The following is a 16,895-nucleotide window of genomic DNA, read 5'->3' as shown; positions in this document are numbered from 1 at the left end:
AGACAGAGACAGAGACAGAGAGAGGAAGAAAGACCAACAGACAGAAGACAAACAGACTGTTCTCTACTGGAGATGATCTGTTGGCGCTGGTTCCATCATCTACCAAGTGGATCTCCGATCGAACTCAATTTCTCAGGCTTAGCAGCTGAGTCATCTCACCAGTGGGAGAATGGTGTTTTTGACCATAGGAATTAAGGATTTCTTGGTTCAAATTTGCCACCTCATCTCTGGGTCCTACACAAAGGATGTCCCATCATGGAGTTGCCTACCTTTAATTCATCCTTTAACACTTACACCAGAGCTCTGGAGCTGTGTGTTGGCCTGTCGTCTTCAGACCATGGGATTTCTGAATTAGCACATCACTTCTAGGAGGCCGTGGAGAACTTTAGCTAGCTTTCTAATGATGGCGCTCGAACGTCGAACAGGAGTCTGAGCTTCGGGTCTAGAGTTATGACTCTTTCTCATACTGCCCATTTATCACAAGCCATGCGGACTCCGAACCAGGTTTTATTTGCTCTAAAACTACTCCCAGGTCTCCCCGTTCTTCTCTGAGTCCCACCTTCTCCAGCTCTAGCTCTGAACGTCTTTCCTTGTCGTACGCTATCTTTATGTGTAATAATCAACAACATTGTTTCTGCTGCCAGGTGAGGAGGATTCAGCTTTAAAAAGCAAGGAATGACACCTTCATGGGTGGTAATAAAACCAAACCAGCATGTGCTTTCCCCTGAAACCAAGCTGAGGTCCATTAAATAATACTCAGGCCAACAAGATGACTCGGTGAGTAAAGGCACCTGCCACCAAGCTTCACAACCTGAGTTCAATTCCCGAGACTCACTTGGTGGAAGGAGGGAACAATTTGTCTTTTGACCTACACTTGTGTGCTATGGTACATGTGTGCATGCACACACACATACACACACCAAACAGACTTTTTAAAAAAATAGCAATAGCATAATCTACATCCAAGGTTGGTTAAAAAAAATTAAACAACTAACCTTCTCCAGACAAACCACACATACCTAAAACTACCTTTTGAAATAAGTGTTCTATGTCTCTCTGGATAAAACATGCCTCCACTCCTTTTCTCCCTCCATCTAAACATTCTAATTTTCTGTCCCAAGCCCAGTTTCTAATGACACTTTTCTCCACTCTTATCTCCGAAAGAGCACTATCCTCCTATCCAGCTTCTGGGGCTCCTCTTCTCTACATAAATTTCTGCTGTCTGTCTGTATTTTCCCCTTCCTCACTCAGCCCCTCTGCCCCTCCGTCATCATAGGCAGTGGGGGAGGTGGGGTGGAGGAGAGGGGAGATTGGGAACATTCAGGTTTAATAGGTGTGCCTGTCACAAAAATTAACATTCTAAATTTTGAAAAACTGCCTAAGTTTGAACACTGTCTGAACTTGATGGTGGTGCGTAAGTAATGAGAAAAGAAAAATTGAAACCCTTCTAAACTGTTTTGTACACCTGGATATGCCCCCCAGGAAATTCCTGCTGGTGACTGCTGTGCTAATTTTCCTGTTGCGTGGCAGACAATAGCGAAGAATGCCCACCAGTCATCTCCCATGAATCCAGCTTAGATGCTGTTAGCACAGCGCCAGTATTTCAACATTCCTTTGGCTTTGCCATCTTTATGTTCATTCTAAATTAAGAAGTCTGAAGCAGATCTTATCAAATCCATGATATTGTTAAGAGCACTTCAAGGTCCTCTTAAAAACAAGAATTACTTACATCAACCTACTTTATTGCTTCATTTTCTGACTCCAAAGGACACCAAGTATACTAAAGCAATTTCGCATGGCTGTAACCTACAATTTCAGCTTCCCCCGAGGGGCCATTTCACCTCTTGTCTTCCTTTTCCAGACCAAATCAATAGAGGGGAGAATCAAGTCAAGACACATGTCATAACTGTATCAAAGGTCAATGAGGTTTAAACAAATTGGGCTCTGCTCATAAATAATTGACTCACAATTTGCACCGAGGTACGGGGTGAAATGGTGTTCACCTGAAACATCTTTAAGGTTTATTCAACCTATTGTTGACACCCTGGGAACTGTAACTAAACATGTGCTTGGGTATGAAAGTCACCTATCAACAGAGACGTTCATGGAAGTAATAATCCCATAGGGAGCGTGAACAGTCGGCCTCGTCCATCACCAAAGAAGCTAAGGGAAGCTATTAGTGTTCCTACTTACAGATGAAGGAGTGACAGACCACGAGCAATCCTGAAGGGTCTTCCTCACACACAGTTTGTACCTTTGCTGAAGCATGAGGCTAAATTCCAGGTGCTATAAAACCGAGTATAAAATGGCCACACTCCTTTGGATGCAGATCCTCAGCATCCAACTGTGGACACAGTTTTCTGGTCCTCTGTTTAGCATCCCAGATCTTGTAACTGTTGGGAAGGCACCACAAAGGCTTAACAGGCTTCAGTTACAATTAGGGTGAGATGTGGTGACCCCCACCTGTAATCTCACCCCTCGTGAGAGGAACCTAGAAAGACTGCCAATTTGAGGCCAGCCTGGGCTACACAGTGAATTTTAAGACAGCCTATTGGGTTGTCTAGTAAGACCCTGCCTCAGAAAAAATGAAAAGCTAATCAAAACAACCTCCACCAAAACCAAACCAAAAATCTCTTCAGCAGCAATTGAGGGCATTTGGGAGACTTGAGCCCATGGAATATTCCTGCTCTGGACAGAAGATGCTGGCTGGTGCCTTGTGAGGAGGAACTGAGGAAGATACTCTCTCCCTTTGTCAGGGAGCTGGAGACGTGCGTGGATGAGTCAGCGGTGCTGCCTCTCTGCCCTCTTCTCTCGTGGTGAACAATAACCAGACGGCTGCCGCCGCTAGGACAGCCATCTTACAACTGCGAACTAACGGGCAAGAAAATAGAAATCTAATGCACCAAGTATGCTAAAGAGAAACTTGAACTTGGGCCTTTTAAGAAGTCGTTAAGCTGTCATCTATTCTCAACCTTGTTGTTCTGCGAAGTAATTAAATATTCCTACTGTGCAAGGCTGAAAGCAGCCCTGATGGACACCGGGATGGATGCTGCTGTCCCTCCACCAGAGGAATTTATTAGCCACTCAGGGAAATAACAAAAGGGCCCAAATAAGCTTTATGACTCACAGAAAAGTGTAGAAGCCATGAGAACAGTATAAACAAAACACTGTTAAGATTGACAGGTGGGACTGACCTGGTCCAGATGGAAAAGGTAGACTGGAAAACAAAGAAAAGGCAACGAGGAGGAGAGAACTAGTCCGGGCTGGAAAAGGAACTCTGGGGGACATTGACTGCTTTTTTGTTAACCTTTATTTTTAAATTATACATACACTTCTTTCTCTCTTTGTCTCTCTCATTCTCTCTCTCTCTCTCTCTCTCTCTCTCTCTCTCTCTCTCTCTCTGTGTGTGTGTGTGTGTGTGTGTGTGTGTGTGTATGTGTTTGTGTGTGTGTGCGCCAGCAGAAGCCAAATGAGGGCATCATATCCCCTGGAGTGGAGTTAAGGTGGTTGTGAGCTCTCCAGCCCAGTTGCTGGGAATGGGACTCAGATCCTCCAGCAGAGGAATTCCTGCTGCTTACTGTTAAGCCATCTCACCATCCTCAAAGCTGTGCGATAGTGTACATGTGGTTTGACTCTTTAGAGAGCTAGCTCCTCTTGAAGTTTTCAAATATTGAAAGGTAAACTTCAGTTACGAAGCTAGAGCATGGGAAATTATGCATTTAGTAGTATTTTTTTTTTTTTAAAAAATTAGTATCCTGCTTCATAGCTTGTCTCAGGGAGGGAAGTCATACCATCATTCCAGTTCACAGTATGCTCCAACTGAAGGAGCCTCGTTCTGGCGGTCAATCTAAGTGGGTACTGCCTGTATAATGATTGTGATAAGGAAAAAAAAATGTGGTTGCAGAGACGCCTCTGTGGTTGAAAGCACTGACTACTCTTTCAGAGGAGCTAGGTTTGAGTCCCATCATGCCCCTGCTGCATGCCTTCTTTTGGCTTCCACCAGATACACATCCGATGCACGGACATCCATGTGGGAAAGACATGAAAATCCATGAAATTTTTTTTTGAATTGAAAAAAAAAAAAGAACCAGAAAAAGAAGGAAGTGGTATCAATAGTCTCCCAGATTACTTGTCACTCTGAGCTCCAAGAATCACCTCCCAGCAGATGGAGAGTGTGGTCCGGCTCCTCGGGAAGGGATTACAACTGCTTTCTGGGCCAAACGCCGCCACGCTTTACCCTCTGGAATTATCACCTTACATCCAGCAAGTGTGTCTCATTATCACACATTGCTGGTGAGAAAGCAATACATTAAAGACAGAAAACCAGCCTCAAGTCGAGTAGGGAAAAGAAATTCACACTGAGATTGATTTTAAAAGTTCTTACCATTCCTTTTTCCTTGATCTACACGTGAAAGAACATGGCAAAATTATGTTCTCTCTCACTTCCCTTCAAACACTTCCTCCATCAAAGCTAGTTTTTTCATACTCAAACTCATAGAGATGGTGTTGTCTGATTCATGGGAATTGGTGTTTGCTGAGCACCTACGGCGTTCTGTTAATAACATGAATCCGACAGGTTAAGCATACATCTCAGAACTGTAAGTGATAAAGATTTATATCCAATGAACTTTAAATCAGAACCCGGAGCTCAGGGCATTAAATACAGAATTCCTTCTATGAAGTGTTAAGAAGTGAGTGATACTCAAAGGTTAGGCCTGTGTAAATTTGAAGTTCAAGTTTTTCACCTACATCAGCTTCCCCTCTGCAACACAAGAAAACTTCAAAGATATTTTGAAGTGAAGCACACCAAACTGCCTGGACCACAGGGAAAGCAGTATTTAGAAAAGAATGCATAGCTATGAACAGGGTTGTGAATAACACCTTAAGTCAATCAGTTAACTTTCCCAAGTCAAGAAATGAAGAGGAAGGGGACAACTAACCAGGAAGGAAGAAGGCTAAAACAAAGAAAAAAATATTAGAGTTGAGATGAAATAGAGAAGAGGGAAAAATAAATAAAGTTAAAGTTCTTTGAGCACTTTGAGGCAGGGGCAAGGCGATCTCTACAAATTCAAGGTCCGGCTGGTCTACATAGTGAGTTCCAGACCAGTCATGGCTATGTATGGTGAGACCTATTCTCCAACCAAATGGAAAAAGGAAAGCTATTTGAAAAGATCAGCAAAATTGATGAATCTTTAGGCTAAAAAGAGAGAGAAGAATCAGATTATTAAAATTAACAAGAAAATTATTTCAATATGTAGCCGTGTTGAAATTACTAACTGATATATCTTGCACAGTCTGATTTTGTTTAATCAGCTAAGTACTTACCAGTATTAATTCATGTTATAACTAGAGACAGACACATGCAACAGAGAGGTTAAGTGATTTATCAAAGTACACACAGCTATTTTAATGGGGATCTAGGACCTGAAATAGGACAGTGTAAAAATTAATTCTCCTCTTTGCCCTTCATCCATTCTATGTCATTGCCCCTCTTTGATGTAGCTCAACTGCTTCAAAAGGTCTTATTTCTGCCCTTACCAAAACCTACAAAGATGATAAAACACCCACCTCAAGTCTTCTTTGAGAGCAACAGAAAAATAAATCGCACTTACATTATATATGTATGTGTGATATTAAATTTTCATCCTCCCCTCGGGCAACAGAAAAAAAATGATTTTATAAGATTTCACTACCATAAAAAGGGACTTAATTGGCTCCAGATGAAAAGCAAGCTCATTGTTGCCCCATGTAGGGAATACCCAGAGGCCTAAGCAAGCCAAAGTTTGCACTCCAGCAAGTGGGCCAAGCCTCTGAAGACAGGTCAGCTAGCTTTGGAGAATAAGGTCAGAGTAGCAAGAAGTTTTGGGGTGGCCTTGGCTTGGGCACTGGTTTGCAAGTTTAGAATATGCTTCTCACATGGCTCCCTGACACTGCTCCAACTTAGTCAAAATTAAAGGTTCGTCGGCAAGAAAACAAACAGAAACAGAATTTTCCTATTAGGCCATTAATTCATTTACGTTTTTATGACAAAGAAAAAAAGATAATTGTAATCTAGTGACAATCAGCCCAGTGTATATGGGGTTCTACCAGGTAAAACTGTTGAAAAACCTTTCCCTTTCTTGACTATGTCTCCCCTGTTCAAATAAAATTTCTGAAAATTTCTTCAGTATATAATTTAAGTGTGCTTGTGTATGTGTGTGTGTGTATGTGTGTTCTGTATTCTGTGCAGATCCTTATTAATCTACCTGCTTTCCTTTTAGTTAATTTAATCTTTAGGGATTTTAGACATCATCTGAATGCCTAACTATTTGTACCGTCTACGAATACACACCCTACCCTGTAGACTGCAATGAGAATGATGAAGGACTAATGTGGTTTTTTGTTTAAGTGATAATCACAGCAATATAGATTGCCAATCAGAGTCCCTGTGGGAGACAGACGTCACTCTCTACTGGGATTAATTGGCATTTCAGCTAGGCTACCTTAACCTGAAAGGGAGGGAATCATAAACAAATACCTTTAAATTTATTCTTTCCCTGACTTCTGAACTTTTATCAGTGCCTCCCATTGCCTGAAGCCAACATGCCGAGTGGAAGAGAAACAGGGAAGATTCCAAGAGCACCAGCAAAGGTTAAAAGTGCAGGCAGAGAGGGCCAATAAAAATACCCCGTGCATCTTCCATTTCTATAGGCCTGAGATCTTGGGTGATAGCTCTAGTTTACCTCCCATCTACTTACTGAATACTTACATGCCTTAGCACTCATTCTCCTAATTCTTTTGTTTTACATATGCAGCTCTTCTCAGTTTCTGATGCATTTATTTTTACCTCAACTAAAAAGCATGGAATATGTTTGACTCTTCCTTCCCTTTGATTTTCCCCATGAATGAGTATTTCTAGACAATTGTTCTGAAATTTTGGTTCCCTTTCCAGTTTCTTCCCTTTAATCAATACCCTAATGTTCTCTGTCCTATAGTTATGCAATGATTGCCTGACTCAGTTCCCACTAATTCTTCTTTTTTTGAGTCATTCTTTTACAGACGTCACCCTGCTATCAGTTACCTTTCTAAACCGCAGATCTAATCGTGGCATTCCTTTGTGAAAACCTTTAATGGACCTTTGTTGCCTTGGCATAAAATCTAAACTTTGCACATGACATACAAAGCATTAACCTACGCTGTTGGCATCCCATGTGTTTTATTCAATAGGCATCTTTTGAAAACATTGTGTCAGGTAAGGCACCAGATAAACGTGGACACTAGACAGCAACGGGAGTAGCCAATGAATAAAAATTCAAATCAAGCGACAGTCAGTAGGAGACAGAAAAAGATTAACTGATGAGACATTTTGGAGCGTGGGTCAGGCAAGAAAATGGAAAACCGTAAAGATCTAATCAGTCTGCAAGAAACAATTCAGTTAGAGGGTGAAAATCTGACCAGAGAAAAATGCAAGTTTCTGTGAATCAAGTAGACAATAGCAAGGTTAATTTGATGAACTTAAAGAAGAGTTACAATCATAGTCTTCCAGAATAATGAGTGAAAAATCATACTTTCAGAATAGATAAATTATACCTTTTTGTTTGTTTGTTTGTTTCTCCAAACAAGGTATCTGTATTATGAAATTCCGACTGTTCAGGAATTTACTATGTAGATCTCTTCCTGTCTGCTTTTCCGGTGATGGGATTAAGGTGTGTGCCACCACACAACAATCATTTTTAATTGAAAGAAACTTTATTGAGGATGGTGAGTGAATTCTATATGATTCTGGGCATATTCTTATGAAAATTTATGAATTTTATTGAGTGTGGTAGTGCAGGCTTTTAATGCCAGCACCCAGAAAGCCTAGAATAAGAGAAATTAAAGCCAGAGAAGATTTAAAATATATTTGTAACTCTCAGCATATATGAAGATAAATTTCAACTTCAAAGATTAAAAAAAAATTTCATCATGGGCTGAGTTTAGCAGTGTACATCTTTAATCCCAGCACCCAGCAGGCACAGGTAGGAGATGTTTGTGAGTTTAAGGTCAATCTAGTCTACACAGAGTTTTCCAGGACAACTAGGGTTATATGGTGAGACCCTGCTGCAAAACAACCACAACAAAAAGCAATGCAAACAGAAATAACCACAGAACGGCAGCAAACCATTACCATTTATAGTATCCACATTATCTCTCTTCTTCCAAAAGAACCATTTTGGAATCCAAAAGACTTGGTCTTTCCCTGTCATTTATCAGTTGTATACAACTGGACAGGTTTCATTTTTAAAATTTTTTGTAGCTGAGTCTTCCATCTTGGGTCTCAAAGGACTCTATCTGAGGTTTAGCAGGAAAAATAATAAATGAGCTCTGTCATTATGTAGTGTTTATCAGTATATATCGAAATAAATAAAATCTTATGAACCTACCAGGACATTTCAAAATGACCTTTTTTTTTTTTTTTGGATATTTGGGGTTTGTTGTTGTTTTGTTTTGTTTTTCTTTCTTTGTTTGTTTTTGAAAACTCACCTTAGTTTCTTTTGATACATAGAATTTCAACAGAGGCAAAAGTAGTAGGAATAGTGTTAGGTGACTGATAAAGAGTCTACACTGTGGCAGTAGCTTAGTTTTATAGTGACAGATAAGATGCAGAAATGTCTATGGAGGCAGGGATGTGTGGCAATGCCAGCTCAAAGACTGAAAGCAAATTAAACAAGCCTTGGAATGATCTCAACTTTGGAAAAGTTATATTTGAGACACCCACGTCCTAAGTGGATACGTGGTTTCGAATGTCTAAGATAAGACAAAATTTCTCTTTGTATTATTTTACGTTGAGCATGCTGCAAGAATGAAAAATACTTATTAGCCAATGGAAAACCAAAATGAAATTAATCATCTGTGGAAATCTAAGTACTGATGGCTGTAAGCCTGGGGGATTTCAGACATAGTTGAACTTGAATTCAGGTCATCGGGATATAAATTTGAGTCTTGTTTGGGAAGTAAATAAAAATTTGATACAACCAAGCAAGTTGGCATTTAGTTATCTTGCTGTCTATCTTCAGAAAGACAGAAAGCTAGCCAGGTAATTATAAAAGAAGGAGCTAGAAGAAGAAACAGCCTGTTTTTAGTACTGTTTAATATATTTATCAACAAAGTAAAGATTTGATTTCATTAACTCTTAAGATCACCTAATCTATTCTTCCCCCTGACTTCAAAGTCTAGTCTCATAAATATTAGAAGGCCTTTATTAGAGAAAATTCTTGATGCACTGCTGATGACAGCTTGGGAACAATCCACAGCTAGGAAGGTGATTGTGTAACCTGTATGTGTACCACTGAAGACAGGAAGCCATGTTAGTCTATGTCCTCTAAGGAACAGATGCCAAGACAGAATCCGACATGAAAAAGTTGAGATTGATTGGGGTTATATATTTGCAAGGGAACTGTGCAGGGGGAGACTCACATGGGAGAGTTGTCTGACCCTTACGAGGGGAAGAAAGGAGCCAGGTAGACAAGAAGGAAGGTAGGAATTTTACTATCTTAAAAAAAAAGAAAGAAAAAGAAAAGAAAGAATTACAAAGATGTATTTAAAGAGATGCTGTACTGGAATTTTTCTTTTTTATCATATATCTGAAGTATCTGAAATCTTTAGGGTGATTATTAGTCCAGACAGTATGATGTCAATTACATAAAGGGTGGCCTAATTCTACATTAAGCATTCTTATAATATAAAAAGAAATAATTTTCTACTTGAGCAAAACAAAAAAGTAGTTGTGGCCCATGACCGGGGGAGATAGATGAAGAGGATTTGAACATATTGCCTCAGTTAAACTGTGAGAGCCTTAATTAAGCAATACAAGCCACTCTCAGATGTCCTGATAAAAGTGACATGTCAACCAATGTCTTTAAATTGAACAGGGATGAGGAGAGCATGTGATGCGACTTAAGGACAATATGTTCCTGTTGAATTTATAAAGCAAAAGACGTTTTTTAACTTAACTTGTAAATAGTCTCAAAATTAACAAGCTGCTGCAAAATAAAGAATAGTACAAAACAAAAAGTACAAAGTGGCAATATATCCTTTAGATTCATCTACTGCTGACATTTTACTACACTGGATGTGTCATCCACTCTTGTCATTGCCCTTGTTTTGGTAGATGTTTCTGTATCAATAGGGTAGTCCAGCTACATCATGGATTTTTTTTCCGCTATAGATACTTCAATATATGGTATAAAAATAATAGGAAAGGGGTTTACTTGGTTTACTTATATTATCCAGTTTTCAAATTTAATAAATCAATCATTTAAATTTCTACTTAGTCAATTTATCTATGTCTCCTGGCATCTCCACATTCTTCTTCCCAGGATTCTCTCTTCCATGGAAGTCCTGTATAGCTGTTGACCATTGAGTTTTTATTAAACCAATCAGAGTAACACATCTTCACAACATGCAAAAAGATTATTTCATAAAAAATTTTTTATGACTGTTCATATTTACTTAAGGGGATTTGACATAGCTGGAATTTATATTTTTTAATTTTGTCTGTGTAAATAGTTCAAATTTCACTTTGTGAGGATGTCAGTATGTGGAGCGATTAAGTGTTCTTGAAGATCTCACGTCTGTTGCTCCCTGCTCATACCATTACCTTAAGTTCCTTCTCATCTCTATGCTAACCTAAGCCTTTAAGCATGCTTGAAAGGAAAATGGAAATCCAAGCTCTCTGGCATGAGGATTGGCATCCAGAGTGACTGTGCTTTGAGCAATGCAAAACATTTTCTCCTTGCACCAATAACGATGATGAATCTGGATGTCCAAACATATGCCTTCAGTGTGCTAAAAAAGTAATAATACTGGCTTCTATCAGAATGCATACAAAATAGGAGGTTCAGTGATGCCATGTCAATCATAGTTCTATAATGGAATGTCCAGGAAAGTTCTCCATGAGTTACTAAAATCTCTATCTTAGTCAGTACATATATGACATCATTCTCGATGGAATAACAGCAGGTTGGTGAAGGAGAAGAATGCTTTAGCCTCTTGCAGCCATGCCAAGGATCTCACTCAAAGATTAACTTCTGTCTTCTATTCTCAGAAACCTACTACTCTGTTCTTCATGTGAACCAAAGGTCCATTACTAAGTACTCATATAGATGTTACTTACAGTGTAATAAAAATTAGTTGGAACTGGACTCAAGTTATAAATACAGTCTGATTTTATCTGGTAAAGAACAAGTAAGAAATGAGTGAAAGGAATGACACCATTGATGCCCAGTTGCAGATTTTCAAGTGCTAGGCCAGGGGATGATTCAGAATACCCGAGATTACATTGTTGGCTAAAAGAGATGCATATGTTTTGCTGGTCATAAGTAAAGAAGCTGAGTTTTTAAAAGTATTTTTATAGGCTCATATTTTAAAATTAAATCCAAGGAAACTGGTTGAATTTGCAAGCCATTTTGTGCCTTAATTTCTCTACACGTCAAGTAAAAATAATTACACGAGTTACAGATTCTGTGATAGAAATACATTAGGTAATGACAGAATGTGCTTTTTGTTTTCTTAAAAAAGCAGTGCCTACTATTATTATAACTGCTATTCTTACCTATGAAGGAATTCCTTTTCTTACCCCTCAATCACAGAGAAAGAACGGGTTCTAAATCTTGACTGGCATCTTACCTTCTCTTTTGAAAGTCTAACCTAGTGGGATGGCAAGAAAGGGTAATGTTTTAAATGAAAAGTCTTAGCGCTAATCTTTATTTGACACATGCTTCCAATTCAAGCTTACACAGAAAGGAGGGCTTATTAGGGGAAGACTTGATTTCCTGCCTCTTGCTCCTCTTCGTTCCTCTACCAGCCCTGCTCCTTTCAGTTTCTGAATTTATAAATGGGAGAGATCCCTCAGAACATGATGTATTCTTGCAGAACAGTCTTGGGGACAAGAAGAATGATTGACAACTGCAGAAATTACACCTGAGGTTTGGTCCTGCAGGAAAAGGGGCACAAATTGCCTATGAATTATCTGCAAGTCCCTGATGAGCTCGAGGACAAAGTTTAAGAGGCTTCAATCTTTCCCCAACACACGGGTTCATGTATCTCCCCCTGTTACAATGCAAATACCCAAGAGGAGTCATCCCTGAAAAAAACACCACTTTTGTTCTCTATTCTTCCAAATATGGTGATGGTAAATGTGTAAATGCCGATTGATACCATTTGTCACCCACCCAAGCATTCTGAGTATGTTTCAGAACAGAAAGGATATAAAGCTCTTACTGGTGGACTCATAATCTAAAAAAAGAATTGAGGCTTAATACTATAAAACACATGGTATTAATTTCATGGCGTAGAATTTATTTATTTGTATATGGTCTTGACATGCTAGGTAAATGCTATGCTTTTGAACTACATCCCTACATTGGATACAAATCACTTAATCTGCAAAAAATTTGTTACTTTTCTAACTGTATCACCAGAGAAGAAGGAAATGTAGTAGAACAATGATGATAATAATGATGACTAATACATAGAAGTTCAAAAGAAACAAGGTATATTCCTAACTAAGAGTTCATGGAAAAGGTGAGGCCATAGATGTTAGAATTAGCAGTGTTTGGACTTATGTAGTTTTCAATACTTATTTGATGAGATATAGCAGTATGTTGTGATGTATTTGATTATACTGTGTAAAGATATGTCACTGTGATTGGTTTAATAAAAACCTGAATGGCCAATCGAGAATGCTGGGAAGAAGAAGGGGAAGTCGAAAGGAGACACAGAGGAAGCAGGAAAGCAAGATGGATATAATATACATATGAAGTAAATGAGCTTCAGGGCAGCACATAGATTAATAGAAATGGATTAATTTAAGCTATAAGAGCTAGCTAAAAACAAGCCTAAGCTATCAACCAATCTTTCAGAATTATCAAGAAGTCTCCATGTGGTTATTTGGGAGCTGACTGGTGGGACAGACAAAGACTCTTGACAGTGATGTTTAAAATGTGGTCTGCAAGCAAGGAATGGTTGTCAAACTTTTTGCTACATATCTGGATATAGTAAGTGTTAAAGTTTGCAAAGATCTACGGTGTTATACTGAATAACATATTAACACATTGCTGGTTTGTCTTTGTTTAAATTTTGCCTTTCAGTAATTCACTTTTGATCTTATTTTAATAATTTGTACACAACAAATGGAAGGGAGTTTAGCATGGATAATCTGAGAAACACTATTCTGAATGTTGTACAGTAACTGATCAAATAAACAGAAGCCACCTGTAGTTCTTGCCTTGGTAAACACCTTGGCAGTTTTGAATAACAAACACCCAGAGAGGTGCCACACTGGATTGCACATAGGTAGGGCAGTTTCTGCTCATAGTGGGTCTTCCCAAAAGCTCCACAGACATGTGGCCTTTCTCTGGAGTCAGGCCATTGATTTTTACAAACCTTCCCCACTGACTTCTACAAGGAACCTAACATTTGGTTTTGTTCTTCCTTATCCTTTTACTGCTGGTTTGTCTTTCTGTATGTTTTCCTTTCATCTGTCATAAATTGAGTAATTGTTTAATCTCCATTGATTATCAGAAACTTTTATTGTTTTGAGATTAGAATAAAATGATTTGTCACTGAAAGGTAAAAAGTATAAAGATTTTAACTTTGATTTAAAAGATGGATTATATAGGGTGGTATCTCGCAGTCAGATTAACTTGGGTTCAAATCATGGCTTTACAAGTTAGTAACTAGACATTCCAGATAAACTTCCAAACATTTTTTAAAAATTATTTTATGTATATAAGTGTTATGGCTGCATGTATGTATATGCACCACATGTGTTCTTGGTGCCTATGGAGTCACTGGAACTGGAGTTATGGATGGTTGTGAGATAGCATGCAAGTGCTGGGAACCAAACCCAGGTCCTCTGCAAGAACAAGTGCTCTTAGCTGATAAACCATCTTTCCAAGCCCAGCCCTCATTATTATTATTATCACCTTCATTGAAAATTATCATCATTATTATTATTGTTATTATTATTTAGCTTCATTTTCCAGTATGTAAACCAGAAGCTTTAATGGTCAGAGTAATTGTGAAGATTAAATGACATAAGGAAGTAAGGGAACGTCTCCGGTTTTTTTATTGCTGTGAAAAGACACCATGACCATGGCAACTCTTATAAAGAAAACATTCAATTGAGGTGGCTTATTTACAGCTTCAGAGATTCAGTCCACTATTATCATTATCATGGATAGCACAGTGGTGTGCAGACAGACGTGGCGTTAAAATAGTTGAGAGTCCTACATCATGAAGGTATGAGGAAGTTGACTGAGAGTCACACTGAGGGAAGCTTGAGCATCTTCCAAACCTGTCCCCACAGTGACACACCTCCTAATAATGCCACACCCTTTGAGGGCCATTTCAAAGTTGAAATAACTTCCCATAATAGAGTTTTGAAAAAAAGAAAAAGCATTCTTCTTTTCCCATTTTCAATGAATATATTTCAATTATTTTTATTTAAAATTATCACTGAAAATATTGACAGAGATCCCATCAATAGGAGTTACAATAAAAATAGTATGCCCATTAATTTAAAAACACACATTAGATTTGGTAGACCCTTTAAAAATGTGGCTGAGTCTTTCCAAGGTCAGGCACTCTTCACTCTGCTTAGAACTCTTTACTCCAGTATGAATAATTTCCCGAGGCATATAACATGGCTTATTCTTAATTTCACTCCTTTGTATTAGTGCCATTCTTGAATGGATCACGTGCCTCCCCTCCGTCCTCCATCCCTTTCAAAACTGTTCAATATTTATATTATCCAGGAATTGACCCAAGGAAGTTTGATCAACTTTCTTCAATTTGTGAAATTGTAGGTTCTGCCAGGGTGCTCTACCAGGCCCTACTTATTACCGCCCCCCCCCCTTTCCTTAGCTTGTTTTCCTACACTTTCCATATATATATATATATATATATATATATATATATATATATGGTACCCCATAAACAGAATTTTTGTGGTTTGTGTATCAATTAAAAACAAATTTAATTAATAAAATACAATGATTATATATATATATATATTTTAAGGTTGTTTTTTTCAGGATGAGAAAAACTGTCAGTTGTTCAAGATCAGACATTCCATTGTCTATTCCAAACAGGGAGATGGCCAGGTTGGTTTCTTGTTTGTTTCACCTTTTTGTTTTGTGCTATTATTCCATAGCCCTCTGTTACTTAGTGGGGTAATGGTATTTCTGGCTGATTGAGAAAAAAGGGCATAAACTTTCAGAGAAAGTTCTAGAAGAAACAGCAGACAAAGGACACAGAATGTGATGAGAGATGTGAGTGAGATGGGCAGAAGCAGGAAGAAAGGCGGCCTCAGGTGCATACTCAGCCAGTGGCAAGCATTTCAGGAGGAAAAAGAAAACAATTAAGCCACAACAGAAGAGTTCTGCCCAGCTTCTATTTTGTGCTCAATAAACAACACTACTGTCACTGCCAATGAGAGCAGCAACATAGCACGTCTTTTCTCCCAGCACCAACTCTAAACAATCTACTGGATTTGGGTCAAAATAGTAAACTGCTAGCATGTTAAAAAAAAAAACAAACAAAAAAAAAAAAAAAACAGAAAACAAACCTGGCATTTTCCTTAAGGGCTGTGAGGGTGAATGCAGGACAAGAGCCAGGGAGAGGAGCTGCTATAAAAATAACTAGTGCAAACATCCTTGAACTGATGTTTTCTATAAAAATCCCATGGCTGTGAATTGGAAGGAGTGAAGCCGTGAAGGGGAAAGGAATGGGGGACCGAGTGGTGTCTGCTTATCGTCAGTCAGCTTTCATGTAAAAGTCATGGCAGGGTCAGCAACAAACCAGCCAGGTGGCAACTCCAGGCTACGCTCCCATAAATAACAGTTATGGACTAATGTCACACAACCAGAGCTAGATGTAAAGCATATGGGAAGGAAACAGTCTGATGTACAGATCTAGAAACTAGCAAGGCTTGCTCAGTTTAAGGTCTACTTTCAGTACTGAACTTTGGAAACCATTGAGAAAATAAAGGAGTAAAACATTAGAGGGTGGAAAAAGAGCCCCAGGTATACAAATTTTTTTTTTGAAATTAAAGTATTTACTTAAAAAAAAATAAAACCTAACCTTAAGGTTTGGAAGAATGACTATTCGATGAAGTGATTAGGAACTGTTGAGAGCCCACAACACCACACACCAATTTTCACTTGAATTCCATTCCTGCTATTTACTTGTTCTCATGACCTCTGGGAAGTTCCTTAACCTCTCATGCCTTTGTTGGCTCTGTACAAAGGAAGGAGGGGAGCATAATGGGGATAGAACCTGCACTAAGGGAAGTTATGGGGATTAAGTGAGTCTTTATAGGGGAACCCACGAAGCACTATCTAGTAAATATCCTATCCTGTTTATTTAACTCATTACTTTTGGCACTAACTTATTTTAAATAGACTGTTTGCTGGATGCTATGCTAGTCAATTTTTACTTGTACTATCTTATTGCTTCTATTGGCACTTGGTCGTGCACATAGTGCTAGATTTTACAAATATAAATTCTTTCATGTCTATCATGTTCACACACTCTTCCAGCCTCGTTACTTCTTCAGTCTTTCTTGCATGTGCATGGCTATATCTGTATATGAGTGTAAATATGTGTGTGTGGTATATTTGTGATCTATTAAAGTTGAGTGTTCACAAATGAGATAAAACAGTATTTGAGTCCTTTTCTCAGAAGATAACGTCATTTTAGTCTTTATAATTGAGTCTGTAAACCATTTTGCCTCTCATCTGCTGACTGACATCTAGGATGACTCAATAACACAGCTATAAACTACCTTACTTAATCTTAAAACCAGCCTCATGAGTCAAAAATTTTTATAGGTAAAGTAATTGAGGCTTTGGTAGATTAAGAATTTTTTTTTT

This window comes from Microtus ochrogaster (assembly GCF_000317375.1).
Source record: "Microtus ochrogaster isolate Prairie Vole_2 chromosome 14 unlocalized genomic scaffold, MicOch1.0 chr14_random_1, whole genome shotgun sequence".
Lineage (NCBI taxonomy): Eukaryota > Metazoa > Chordata > Mammalia > Rodentia > Cricetidae > Microtus > Microtus ochrogaster.
The sequence above is the reverse complement of the archived record's forward strand: the minus strand, read 5'-3'. Positions refer to the sequence as shown.